The sequence below is a fragment of the Podarcis gaigeae genome (assembly GCF_964106915.1).
Source record: "Podarcis gaigeae genome assembly, chromosome: 8".
Lineage (NCBI taxonomy): Eukaryota > Metazoa > Chordata > Lepidosauria > Squamata > Lacertidae > Podarcis > Podarcis gaigeae.
This window is the reverse complement of record NC_139684.1, coordinates 71,617,210-71,631,462: the sequence shown is the minus strand read 5'-3', so window position 1 is coordinate 71,631,462 and position 14,253 is coordinate 71,617,210. Positions and strand designations below refer to the sequence as shown.

Sequence of the window (14,253 nt, the reverse complement as noted above, 5' to 3'; positions counted from 1 at the left end):
ATTTCATTTCATTTGGACCTGTTTGTTTGTTTTAATCATTTGACCCCCAAATTTAGCAAGCCCTGTCCAATATATACATAAGAGCAACAATAAAATGAAACCTAAAACAATCTATGGTGAAAAGCAAATTAAATAAACACACACACACACACTTCAGTACAGAAATAAAAGAAACCAGAATAAAGCTAAAGCCCATCTGGAACACAAGCATCTTCAGATCTCTCTTAAAAATAGGGAGAAATGGGGCATTTTAGATTTCCTGGAGGGACAGCAAATCCTTGCAAATGTCAGGCCAGAGACAAAGGCCTCTGATGCCCATCTCAGGCAGGTTCATTCTGTTAGCTTTGGGTAAAGTAACCCAGTCCCAGGTCAGATTTGGGGAACTTGTGGCCCTCTAGATGCTGTTGGTCTCCAACTCACATCAGCCACAACCAGCATGGGCAATAATCAAGGTTGATGGAAGTGGTCATTCAGCAACATCTGGAGGGCCAAAGCTTCCCCTAAGCCATATATGCCTATGAATAGAAAAGTCTCTTCGTATTTTCATGTACTAGGGAAAATCGGGGGCAGAGCTTGTGTGCACACCCTTATCCCTATGTTTAATCTTTCACAAGTTCAGGCAAAGGCCAGAACTTCCAACCTGGTGTTGGCTGAGCAGGTTCAGTAAGCACAGATTTGATATGGAGATGCCAGGGTGTTATATATATATGGCTCTGGAAATGGGACCTTACTTAGTGAGTGACCATGGGTATCCAAGCTTCAGTATCCTCTGCTAGTGCAACCAAGAACAGCTGTGTGCAAAAACTGTGGCCTACAGTTGGCTGGCAGTAAAAAGCCTCTTGACTGGCCAGGCCTGGCTTTCTGATGCCTCCTTGCTGCCCTAATGACAAGCTCCATTCTAGCTGTGTGTTGTGCTGTAGCTAGAGTATTACCATATTTCCTGTGTCGTCGGAGAACATGGTGCAATCAGCACGACAGTCCCTGTTGTCTGGCTGAAGCCACAGCCCAGCAAGAAGCACATGATGTGACTCACTCAAACCATCTGACCTTCCTGTCTCTCTCTCTCTCAGCTCCTTTTAAAGTTTCTCTCTTGTCACACCAAGGGACCACTGGCATTCTTCACGATCAAACTCAGCAGTCCAGTCCACCCACTACTGCAGCTGTAAGGTGCTGCCTTCCAGATGTGGCTGGAACTACAACTCCCATCATCCTTGACCATTGTCCCTTGTGACTGGGGCTGATGGGAGTGGGGAATCCAACAACCTCTGGAGGTCCACAGTAGGCATGGAGTTAAAATTCAATTTTGTTTGCAAAATTTTAACGAGAAATTACCCAATTTGGATGTTTGTTTTTGTTTTTTTTATAATATTTTTATTGGGTTTAAGAAATACAGAAAAAAGAATAAAGGATAGATATAAGAAAGTATAAAAAGAGAATAACAAATTTCCATGTTCTTTTTTCATCAAATCTAAAGGACTTCCCCGCAACCTCCAAACCCTGCATTCTCTGTACTATAAAACATCAGCAATTTGTTAACTTATTTCAGAGCTTATTGTATCTTGCATTTTATCGTGTTCCCTGATTTCAAATATACTATAACTCAATTTTTGTACGTTTTATATTTAAACACAATAAAGTTGTTTCATTATTTTACCTCTAAATTCTTGTGTCTTAATTTCCATTTCATTAACTTACATTTGCTGAAGCTAGAATTTCCTAAAAGGTGCATTTTTTTTTAACATTCATACAGCTTATAATATTTTTTCAAATAGTCCTTAAACTTTATCCAGTCCTCCTCGATTGTTTCTTCTCCCAAGTCTCGGATTCTGCCAGTCATTTCGGCCAATTCCATGTAGTCCATCAACTGCGATTGCCATTCCTCCAGTGTGGGTAGATCTTGTGTCTTCCAATGCCTTGCAATCAAGATCCTGGCTGCCGTGGTAGCATACATAAAAAAGATTCTATCTTTCTTAAGTACTCTCTGGTCTACAATGCCCAAAAGAAAGGCCTCCGGTTTCTTAGGTAAGGTAAATCTAAGTACCTTTTTTAGTTCATTATGGATCATCTCCCAAAAGGCCTTCACTTTCGGGCAAGTCCACCAGAGGTGAAAAAATGTCCCTTCCGCCTCTCTGCATTTCCAGCATTTATTGTCAGACAGGTGGTATATCTTAGCTAATTTGACTGGGGTCATGTACCACCGGTATACCATTTTCATAATGTTTTCCTTCAAGGCACTACATGCCGTAAATTTCATTCTGGTGTTCCATAACCTTTCCCAGTCTACAAACATAATGTTGTGCCCCACATCCTGCGCCCATTTTATCATGGCGGATTTGACTGTCTCATCCTGTGTATTCCACTTAAGCAGCAAGTTATACATTCTCGAAAGTAGTTTATTTTTTGGCTCTAACAATTCTGTCTCTAGTTTCGATTTTTCCACCTGGAATCCAACCTTTTTATCTATTTTAAAGACCTCCTGGATTTGGGCATAGTGCAACCAATCTCGCACCTTGGGTTTCAATTTTTCCAAGCTCAGCAACCTCCAATTGTCTCCAATTTTCTCAATTATTTCCCAATATTTAGGCCAGTGGGCCTCCATGTTAAGTCTCTTACGTGCCTTGGCCTCCACCGGTGAGAGCCACCTCGGAGTCTTACTCTCCAATAAGTCTTTATATTTTGTCCAGACCATCAAAATTGCTCTTCTGACAATATGGTTTTTGAACAATTTGTGCACTTTAACCTTGTCATACCACAAATATGCATGCCACCCAAACGCATTATCAAACCCTTCCAGATCTAGGACATCAGTGTTCTCCAGCAAAATCCAATCTTTCAACCAGCAGAAGGCTACAGCTTCGTAATATAACCTCAAGTCTGGCAGGGCAAATCCCCCTCTTTCTTTCGCATCAGTTAATATCTTAAACTTTATTCGGGGCTTTTTGCCCTGCCAAACAAACTTAGAGATATCCTTCTGCCACTTTCCAAAACATTCCACCTTGTCCACGATCTGTAGGGCCTGAAACAAGAATAACATTTTCGGCAATACATTCATCTTTACAGCAGCTATTCGGCCCAACAAGGAAAGTTTTAATCTTGACCATATTTCCAAATCTCTTTTAATTTCTGACCAACATTTCTCATAGTTGTCTTTAAACAAATTCAAATTTTTGGAGGTCAAGTGCATCCCTAGGTATTTTACTTTTTTAACCACATTTAGTTCTGTTTCTTTAGAGAACTCATCTGTTTCTATAACTGTCAAATTTTTTGCTAAAACTTTAGTTTTTTGCTTATTTAACTTAAATCCCGCCACCCGACCAAAGTCAGAAATTAATTCTAACACTCTTTTAGTGCTAGAGACTGGTTCCTGTAATGTTAATACCAGGTCATCTGCAAATGCTTTCAATTTATATTGTTTCACTCCGACCTCAATTACCTGAACCAACCGGTCCTTTCTAATCATGTTTAGCAACACCTCCAGAACTGAAATAAACAATAGGGGGGATAGGGGGCACCCCTGGCGTGTCCCTTTTTCAATTTTAAACTCCTCTGTCACCACATTGTTTACAATCAATTTCGCTTTTTGTTCTGAATAGATTGCTTCTATACCATTTTCAAACCCCCGCCCCACTCCCATCCCTTCCAAATTTTTCTTCATAAACATCCAAGAAATATTATCAAAGGCCTTCTCTGCATCAATAAAAATTAAGACCGCTCTAGTGTTAAGATTTGTTTGTAGAAGCTCCAAAATATCAATAATGTTTCTTGTATTGTCAAACAAATGCCTACCAGGGAGAAAGCCAGCCTGGTCCTTATGGATCACTTCATTTAATACTTTTTTAAATCTATTTGCCAGGATATCCGCAAAAATTTTGTAATCCACATTTAGGAGTGAGATGGGGCGGTAGTTCTTAAGCTGAGTCTTTTCAGTTTCTAGTTTAGATATCAATGTGATGAAAGCTTCTTTCCACGTTTCCGGTGCCTTCCTCCCCTCCATGATCTGGTTACAAACCTCCATCAAGGGTTGTATCAAATAATCCTTTAAAACCTTGTAGTATTTGGAGGTTAGTCCATCAGGGCCTGGAGATTTGCCCAATTGGAGATTCTGAATGGCACTTTCAATTTCTTGCTGTGTGATGTTACAATTCAGGATTGATCTCATTTCCTGGGATATTTTTTGTAATCCATTAGTTTTAAGAAATTGATCCACCTCGGAAGCTTTTTGCGGCCCTTGTGAATAAAGTTCTTTGAAATATCTCTGGAAACACTTTCTAATTTCCTCAGGTTTCTGAACCATTCTCCCTTCAATCTCTAGATTTGTAACTGTATTAAGTTTTTGTCTCTTTTTCAACTGCCATGCTAGCAGTTTCCCACACTTATTCGCCGATTCAAAGGATCTTTGTTTCATTTGTTTAATTTTCCATTCCACCTCTTGATTTATCAAATTCGAGTATTGCGCCTGGAAAAATTTCACTTCTCTTAGCACATCCTTCGACTTAGGCCTAGATCTTAATTTTTTCTCTCCTTCTCTTATTTTCTCCAATATCTTCTCCTTCTTTTCATTCCAGAGTCTTTTCTTAATCGTGTTTTGTTGTATTAGAAACCCTCTCATGACTGCTTTACTTGCGTCCCAGATTATTCTTTTTTCCACAGTGGTATTCAAATTTATCTCAAAATAGTCCTTTAAAGTTTTTTGGGCCTTCTTCACAATCTCCTGATCTCTTAATATGGTGTCATTCATTTTCCATCTAAAGGATCCGGTTGTATTTAGTCTCAATTCCACTTTCAAAGCGTTATGGTCGGAGCAAGTTTTTGGGCAGATTTCCACTTTTCTAGTCTTAGGTACCAGTCCTCTAGTTGTCCATATTTGGTCGATTCGTGTCCATGTCAGATGAGCTTCAGAAAAGAAAGTTCCTTCTTTCCCTAGAGGGTTCTTAACCCTCCATATGTCAATTAAGTCCATATTGTCAGTCATTTCAAAAAAAGTTTTAGGTAGTCTGCCATCCTTCGATATGTTAACACTTTGTGACTTATCCATGTTTACTGACACAACCCCATTCATATCACCCAACATAATGATGTTATTATAGTCCAAGTAATCCAGCATAGTCTCATGCAGCTTCCTGAAAAATTCCGATTTTCCCTCATTTGGAGCGTATATTCCTAATATCAAAAAATTTTCTCCTTGTGTCTGTATTTCAATCGCCAAAATTCGGCCATGTTCATCTTTAAATAAGAATTTCGGTGACAGGCTCTCCTTTGCATATATCACCACTCCTCTTTTCTTAACTTTATCCGAAGAAATAAATTCTTGGCCTAGTCTTTTATTAATTAGCACTTTTCTGTGGAGCCTTGTCACATGTGTTTCTTGTAGGCAAATAACGTCCAATTGTTCCTTTTTCAAGATGTGAAAAACTTTTCTTCTTTTCTCCGGGGAGTTTCCGCCATTTATATTCCAGCTAAGAAGCTGCAGAGACATCCTGGTTCAGTTGGCGGGTCCTACAATGGGGTATCTAAGTTTCCCTCCGATCCCGGAGGTGGTAATGTTGGTCCAGATCCAGGCGGTGTAGGCTTTGGAGATGGTCCCGGTGGTGGTGGAGGCCAAGAAGCTGCAGCTCCTTTTTGCAGGTCCTCCTCGTGGTCGTATAGGAACTTCTGCTGGTCTTCAGGTGATTTAATTTTTATTTTCCTTCCTTTGTAAGTAAATGATAGTCCTTGTGGAAACTCCCACCTATAGGGAATTCCGTTGTGTCTCAACAATTTAGTCAAGTCTATATAGGCAGTCCTAAGTTCCAAGAGATATTTGGGTATATCTCTGTAAATTTCAGCCTTTTTGCCTTCTATCTCCAAAGATTTCTTGAAATGTAGGCCTAATATCTTATCCCTCTCTTCTCTTGATCTCAGAATAACTAAGCAGTCTCTGGACTTGTCTTTCTTTACAGATTTTCCCAGTCTAAAGGCTGTCACAATTTTAAAGTCCTTTTCTTCCTCAATTCCCCAGTATTTGGAGAACAAAAGTGTCAGAAATCCCTCTAGGTTGTCTTTCTCCAGTTCCGGGATAGCCCTTATCCTGAGATTATTTTCTTTACTTTTCAATTCCACCAATGACAGGTAGGCTTGTTGTTCCCCTACCTGTCTTTTCAGAGGCCTTACTTCCCCTTTAATCTCATCAACCTTTATATTCGCCTGTTCTGCTTTTTGATTGGCTTCCACAGCTAATTTGTAGTTTTCTGCCGTAGCTCCTTGCAGTTTCTCAATTGCCTGAGTATGCTGCGAAACCTGTTCAGTTAATTTGCCAATAGAGGATGTGGCTTGGTCAATTTTTGATGTTTGATTATCCACTTTTTGATTTAAAACTGCCAGTTGTTCCAAAATTTGTTTCAAAACTGTTTCAGATCCTCCAGTTGCCATATCTTCTGCAGCAGGCTGTACAAATTCCACCTCCTGTGCTGTCAGCACAGTTGGGACGGATGATCTGCGGTGATGAGTTAAAGTTGTTTGCATGAGTTGCCCAGATTTTTTCTCTTTTTCTTTATCTTTGGCTTTAGCTGCTCTTGTTCTCCCTGAGCCGCTCATTCCACATCTGCCTCTGTTCAAGGTCAAATGATCTTTTGTCCCATGAGAAAGACAAGTCCGAAGTATAAACAATTAAACCACAAAGAATTTCAATAAAGTTCAATTCCCAGGCCACTATACTTCCACAGTCCTCTAGGGGGAGTATTTCAAAGTTTCAAAGAAGGAAGGAACTATTTTCCGCCATTGAAGTTCCTATATTCCCCATGTTAAATTTTTGTAGTTCCAAAACACAAAAGGAAGGTTTCCAAAGCTTCCAGTCTCTTAGAATCCAGCCACAAGGTGTCAAGAGAGGTCCCAGCAACAATGTTAAACATTAATGTCTCAGTCTATGCAACAGTTTAAATCTCTGCAACAATGTCGTCAATTTGACAGCAGTTTGACAGTTCTCTTCTATACACTGGCAGCCCGATGACGGGGTTACCCCTTTTAACTCCGTTTAGCTCAAAAATAGGGGGACAGTTCCAGAGGGCAAAAGTCCATAAATTTCACAATTCTTTCCCTTTTATCCTCGAAATGCAAAGTCTATCAATGCACTCTTTCTTCCACTTTTACAATCCCTTTTAAACACTTCAGCTCGCTTCAGAGCCCTTGCTTTGATCTAATTAGCAGAGTCGGGAGGCGGACTTCCTGTTACTCGCCTCCCGTTTTCAGCCGAATTTCTCCAATTTAGATTAAGAATTTAAACCCCTTACTCACGGGTATGTTGCTCCAATTCCGATATTTTCAAGAAGAAAGGTCAGCGCTCATCAGCAGCAGCAGCGCGGCTTTGCTTCCGCGAAAAGAGCGATGAACTCACAGCGCCGCTCCCCCTTTCACGTTCCGGAGCCTCTTACGAGGCTCCTTCTCCGCTTCTGGGGGGGCTCAAGGCGCCCGCCGAGTCCCACGGCCGCAGGCTCGCTCTGCCTGCGGTTTTTCTTGATGGGTCTCCGCTTTGCCGCAGCGGACGACCCTTTTTCGCGGAGCCCCTCTTCACAGCGCGAAGAGGACCGCCATTGCTGTTTCGCGCCGCCTCCGGAAGCCTCCCCAATTTGGATGTTTGAAACAAATATGTGAACTGAAGATCCAGGCCCAAGTCGAAGGAAGTGCTGAGAGAAGTGAAATTTTTCCAAGCACAATATTTGAAATTGATAAATCAAGAGGTGGAATGGAAAATTAAACAAATGAAACAAAGATCTTTTGAATCAGCAAATAAGTGTGGGAAACTGCTAGCATGGCAGTTGAAAAAGAGACAAAAACTTAATACAGTTACAAATCTAGAGATTGAAGGGAGAAAGGTTCAGAAACCCGAGGAAATTAGAAAGTGCTTCCAGAGATATTTCAAAGAACTTTATTTACAAGGGCCACAGAAAGATTCGGAGGTGGACCAATTTCTTAAAACCAACGGATTACAGAAAATACCTCAGGAAATGAGAACAATCCTGAATAGTAATATCACACAGCAAGAAATTGAAAGTGCCATTCAGAACCTTCAATTAGGCAAATCTCCAGGTCCTGATGGACTTACCTCCAAATATTATAAGGTTCTGAAGGACTACTTGATACAACCTTTGTTGGAGGTTTGTAACCAGATTATGGAGGGGAGGAAGGCACCGGAAACGTGGAAAGAAGCCTTCATCACATTGATACCCAAACTAGAAACTGAAAAGACCCAGCTTAAGAACTACCGCCCCATCTCACTCCTAAATGTGGATTACAAAATTTTTGCAGACATTTTGGCAAGTAGGTTTAAAAAAGTGCTTAATGAAGTGATCCATAAGGACCAGGCAGGCTTTCTCCCTGGTAGGCATTTGTTTGACAACACAAGAAACATCATCGACATTTTGGAACTTTTACAAACAAATCTCAACACTAGAGCGGTGTTAATCTTTATTGATGCGGAGAAAGCCTTTGACAACATTTCTTGGATGTTTATGAAGAAAAATTTGGAAGGGATGGGAGTGGGGCGGGGGTTTGAAAATGGAATAGAAGCAATATATTCAGAACGAAAAGCTAAATTGATAGTAAACAATGTGGTGACAGAGGAGTTTAAAATTGAAAAAGGGACACGGCAGGGGTGCCCTCTATCCCCCCCTATTGTTTATTTCAGTTCTGGAGGTGCTATTGAACATGATTAGAAAGGACCGGTTGGTACAGGGAATTGAGGTCGGAGTGAAACAATATAAATTGAAAGCATTTGCAGATGACCTGGTATTAACATTACAGGAGCCAGTCTCTAGTACTAAAAGAGTGTTAGAATTAATTTCTGACTTTGGTCGGGTGGCGGGATTTAAGCTGAACAAGCAAAAAACTAAGGTTTTAGCAAAAAATTTGACAACTACAGAAACAGATGAGTTCCTGAAAGAAACAGAATTAAATGTGGTTTAAAAAGTAAAATACCTAGGGGTGTATCTGACCTCCAAAAATTTGAATTTGTTTAAGGACAACTACGAGAAATGTTGGTCAGAAATCAAAAGAGATTTGGAAACGTGGTCAAGATTGAAACTTTCCTTGTTGGGCCGAATAGCAGCTATAAAGATGAATGTATTGCCAAAAATGTTATTTTTGTTTCAGGCCCTACAGATCGTGGACAAGGTGGAATGTTTTGGAAAGTGGCAGAAGGATATTTCTAAGTTTGTTTGGCAGGGCAAAAAGCCCCGAATAAAGTTTAAAATATTAACTGATGCGAAAGAAAGAGGGGGATTTGCCCTGCCAGACTTGAGGTTATATTATGAATCCGCAGCCTTCTGCTGGTTGAAAGATTGGATCTTACTGGAAAACACTGATGTCCTAGATCTGGAAGGGTTTGACAATGCTTTCGGGTGGCATGCATATTTGTGGTATGACAAGGTTAAAGTGCACAAATTGTTTAAAAACCACATTGTTAGGAGAGCAATTTTAATGGTCTGGACAAAATATAAAGACTTATTGGAGAGTAAGACTCCGAGGTGGCTCTCACCGGTGGAGGCCAAGGCACGTAAGAGACTTAACATGGAGGCCAATTGGCCTAAATATGGGGAAATAACTGAAAAGATTGGAGACAATTGGAGGTTGCAGAGCTTGGAAAAATTAAAAAACAAGGTGCGAGACTGGTTGCATTATGCACAAATTCAAGAGGTTTTTAAAGTAGACAAGAAGGTTGGATTCCAGGTGGAAAAATCGAAACTAGAGACAGAACTGTTAGAACCAAAAAGTAAACTACTTTCGAGAATGTATAACCTGCTGCTTAAATGGAATACTCAGGATGAGACAGTCAAATCCGCCATGATAAAGTGGGCGCAGAATTTGGGGCATAACATTATGTTTGAAGACTGGGAAAGGTTATGGAACACCGGAATGAAATTTACGGCATGTAGTGCCTTGAAGGAAAACATTATGAAAATGATATACCGGTGGTACATGACCCCAGTCAAGCTTGCTAAGATATATCACCTGTCTGATAATAAATGTTGGAAATGTAAAGAGGCGGAAGGGACATTCTTTCACCTCTGGTGGACCTGCCCGAAAGTGAAGGCCTTTTGGGAGATGATTCATAATGAACTAAAAAAGGTACTTAGATTTACCTTACCTAAGAAACCAGAGGCCTTCCTCCTGGGCATGGTGGACCAGAGAGTGCTTAAGAAGGACAGAACTTTTTTTATGTACTCTACTACAGCAGCAAGGATCCTGATTGCAAAGCATTGGAAGACACAAGATTTACCCACACTGGAGGAATGGCACACGCAGTTGATGGACTACATGGAACTGGCCGAAATGACTGGCAGAATCCGAGACTTGGGAGAAGAAACAATCGAGGAGGACTGGAAAAAATTTAAGGACTATTTGAAAAAACATTATAAGCTGTATGAATGTTAAAAAATGCACCTTTTGGGAAATTCTGGCTTCAGTAATGTTAAACTAAAGAAATGGAAATTAAGGCACAAGAAGTCAGAGATAGAATAATGAAACAACTTTATTGTGTTTAAATGACAATGTACATGATTTGGGTTATAACACATTTGAAATTGGGTAACATGATAAAATGAAAGATACAACAAGTATTGAAATAAGTTAACAAATTGCTGGTGTTATGTATCACAGAGAATGCAGGGTTGGGAGGATGTGGGGAAGTCCAGTAGACTTGGAAAAGAGAACAAGAAAATTTGTAACCTTTCTACTTTACTTCTATAATATGTTCTTTATTCTTTTTTCTGTATTTCACAAACTCAATAAAAAATATTATAAAAAAAAGAAACAAATATGTGAACTGAAATAGGTATTCTCTGAAATTTGTGCTGCACTGAATTTTGCAATGCAGTTCTCCAATCGGACAACAGGTACAAAAATGTGAAATGTGCATACGAATGCATATTTTGGTGAAAATTGCATGCCAAGATGCATTGTATTAAAGAAAATTGCTTGCAAATTTGGTATGTCAAAACTCCAAATGAAATTGTGTTTATTGGGAGAAAATCACATTAGAATGATTACAAATATGCATGAGGATTTAAAAAAAAAAAAACCCACCCTGCAAATTACTGCAGAAATGTGGAGAATAGATTTAAGATTGGGAAAAGCAAAAACCCGGAGAACCAAAAATGATGCCTCTTTCCATCCCTACCTGTGATCCCAGAAGCTTCTTTGACCCTTTGATTCTTTTTAACAGGAGTTGCCAGGGATTGAGCTGAGGCCCTCTAGCATCCAGAACAGGTGCTTTGCTACTGAGCAATGCTCCCATTACACAATGAGGACCACAACCGTGCATAAGCAACGTGTGCTCTTCATCATGACCACCCACTCGCTCCCTGCTAAGCTTACCGACTGCGGATGGGTACTGGCAGAGTCAGGCATCCCTTTCTTTCTCTCCCCCTCCCCAACTTTCTCACTAGGGCAAAAGGCCAGGAGTGCTCGTCCTGGAAAGCGAAGGGCCTGGCAAGGCTGCAGCCCCCCTCCATTTCCCCAAAATCCAAAAAAAAGCATACAAACGAAGAAGAGCTTGCTAGATTAGGCCAGTGGCCTCTTTAGTCCAGTATCTGGCTCTCACAGCAGCCATCCAGATTCCTTATGGGAAGCCCCTAAGCAGCACCTGAACACAAGACTGCTCTCCTGTGGTTGCCAGAACCCAGACCAGCGCATCCTACAGGGACATGGCACATTGGCTTTGCATAACCAAAGATGTCTTTGTGAAGCCGTGTTTGTGTATTTCCATCAACCAGTATTTTCAGGCACTGCTTTGGACTCCTGGTGTCACTATTTTTAAAATTTTATGATGACTATAAAGAGGAATAAATGACAAGAAAAAGAACTACAGGCAGCATCAAGCATGCATTATATTGCAAATCAGAAATGAAGCCACCACTGGTACTTATATTCAAAACAGGGTGAATCCATAACCTATATTCAGTACACTAGTACCTCAGGTTACAGGCACTTCAGGTTACATACGCTTCAGGTTACAGACTCCGCTAATCCAGAAATAGTACCTCGGGTTAAGAACTTTGCTTCAGGATGAGAACACAAATTGTGCTCCAGCGGCAGCAGGAGGCCCCATTAGCTAAAGTGGTACCTCAGGTTAAGAACAGTTTCAGGTTAAGACTGGACCTCCAGAACGAATAAAGTTCTTAACCCGAGGTACCACTGTATGTCCTTCCTAATCCTGTTACACTGAATACAAATGTCTCAACTTCCCTCCAGACAGTATCTTGCTTCTGTTGCCCTTTTGATATATCTCAGGGTTGTTTTTACAATTCCCAGACTTTCTCATACCATTCTTTGGTAGAAGGTGCAGTGGTACCTTGGTTTACAACCATAAACCTTCCAGAGGTCCGGCTGTAAACCAAAACAGGTTGTAACCCAAGGCGTGCTTTCGCCAATGAGACCTCCCCCCAAAAATTGGTTGTAATCCCCAAAAAATGGGTTGTAATAAAAAAAAGGGACATGCACTTCTGGGTTTGACATGGTCGTAATCCAAAACGGTTGTAATCCAAAGCGGTTGCAAACCAAGGTACCACTGTATACCCATCTGCCTTCATTTTATTTTTATTTTTTTGCATGTGCTATTCTGGCTGCTATTACTATATAAGCTGCAAATTCTCTCTGTGCTTCCTTCTTATGGACTTTTTCACACAGTTAAGTATATCAAAGACTGGATGCAATTAAATGTTGTATCCTAAGATCTCATCGCTATCTTTTTGCTAAAAAGATGGGCCTCTGAAAACCCTTCATCGCAACGAGACAGAGAAACTTGTCATGCTCGTTTTTATCTTTGGATCACATACTGTATGCTGAATTATAAACATCCCACAGCATTGCAGAGAGGTCTGACTGCTAACTTCGCCCCCAAAGGTGACCTTGTGGAAGAGAATGCAGTTCCACAAACTGCAAGCCTGATGCAGGAAGGGAAGATAAGCTGAATGAGAATTATCATAGTAGACGCATGCAGTACCACCATCTTGAGGCTTCAGGTGGAATAGCACATTGTTCATGGATTATTACTAGTATTTTTTCCAGCAGGGCAGGCCAATGCATGTGCCAGCCCTACCATTATGCAGAGGGAAACGACTGCCTCAGGCGGCAAATGCTGAGAGGCAGGAAGTGGTGGCAAGGTGCTGGAGGTGTGTGCCTGTGCAACCCACTGCCCTCAGATACAGTGGAAGATGTCCTATTGCCAGTGTTGAAAATTTAACTGCTAGTCAAGTGAGCTTCTGTAGATGGTACAGGAGGGTGTCAACTTGCCCTTCACTTCAGGCAGCAAAATGTATCGGGTCGGCCCTGACCCTACAGGAGGCATGATGCTGAATCAGATGGACCTTTTGGTCCGATCCACCTGGACTCCCCTTGTGCCCTTATATTTCAGAGGAAATACACAGAAGCATTTTTGGTACCAAAATAACAGTCTCAATCCAAGGAATTTTAGAACATGTTTCTGCTAGAAATTGCAGAAGTCAGCTTTATGACTCAACCAGTTAGTTGAATGGATGGATGAATGAATTTATTATTTTGGTCACAGACCAATTCTAGCTCACATACAATATCAAGCAAGTCATAAAACACGATAGGGGTACATTTGAATTTGCAATTAGGTATAACAGGGACAATACAGATACAGCAACAGTTAAAAAATATATAAATTAAAACTTAGTCACTAAAATATAACCTAAAATTATCATTTAAGGCCTTAATCATTATGATAGCATAGCTTGTTCCCAAAGTTTTATGGCAATCACACAGAATTTGGCTACCCTTAACATGATCTCAGGATCCTTGTCCTCTACCAGGAATTTAGACATTGAAGTTCAGATTCATTTGGACATTTTTGCATAGCAGGGGTAATAAATACCGAGCATATATCCCCGTAGAAACGGCAGCGTAACAAGGCATGAGAGACAGTTTCTACCTCCATCAAGCCACAAGGGTAGAGTCGTTCTGCATATGGTTTACCCTCAAATCTGCCCTGCAGTAAGGCAGATGGCAGCACGTTGAATCTAGCGAGGGTATTTACAGATGACTGTCTGTATTTAGGTATTTGTAATTTTGACAAATAATTTGCTGGGGTAAATCCGTTATCTTTTATTGCTGGGTGTTTATTAATCTCGCTCACATGGCATTGCAGTTCCACATCCTACAGCTATCAGGGCCTGTGGGGAAAACCCCCAAGCCTCTTAGCTTTTCATGCAGTGTAGCTTTCCATTTGGATTGGTAGGAATCCAGTACGGTTAAGGGTGC

At 40.7% G+C, this 14,253-nt stretch overlaps 1 long non-coding RNA gene across 1 annotated transcript; it reads right to left on the bottom strand.

The window, feature by feature from the left end:
• Positions 1–11,834: 11,834 nt before the first annotated feature.
• LOC310850093 lies at positions 11,835–14,072 on the bottom strand. Its single transcript, XR_014567218.1, has 2 exons — positions 12,285–14,072; positions 11,835–12,244 (listed from the first exon to the last, which is right to left on the bottom strand). It is a non-coding gene; the product is annotated as an uncharacterized lncRNA (long non-coding RNA).
• Between the last annotated feature and the right edge of the window lie 181 nt (positions 14,073–14,253).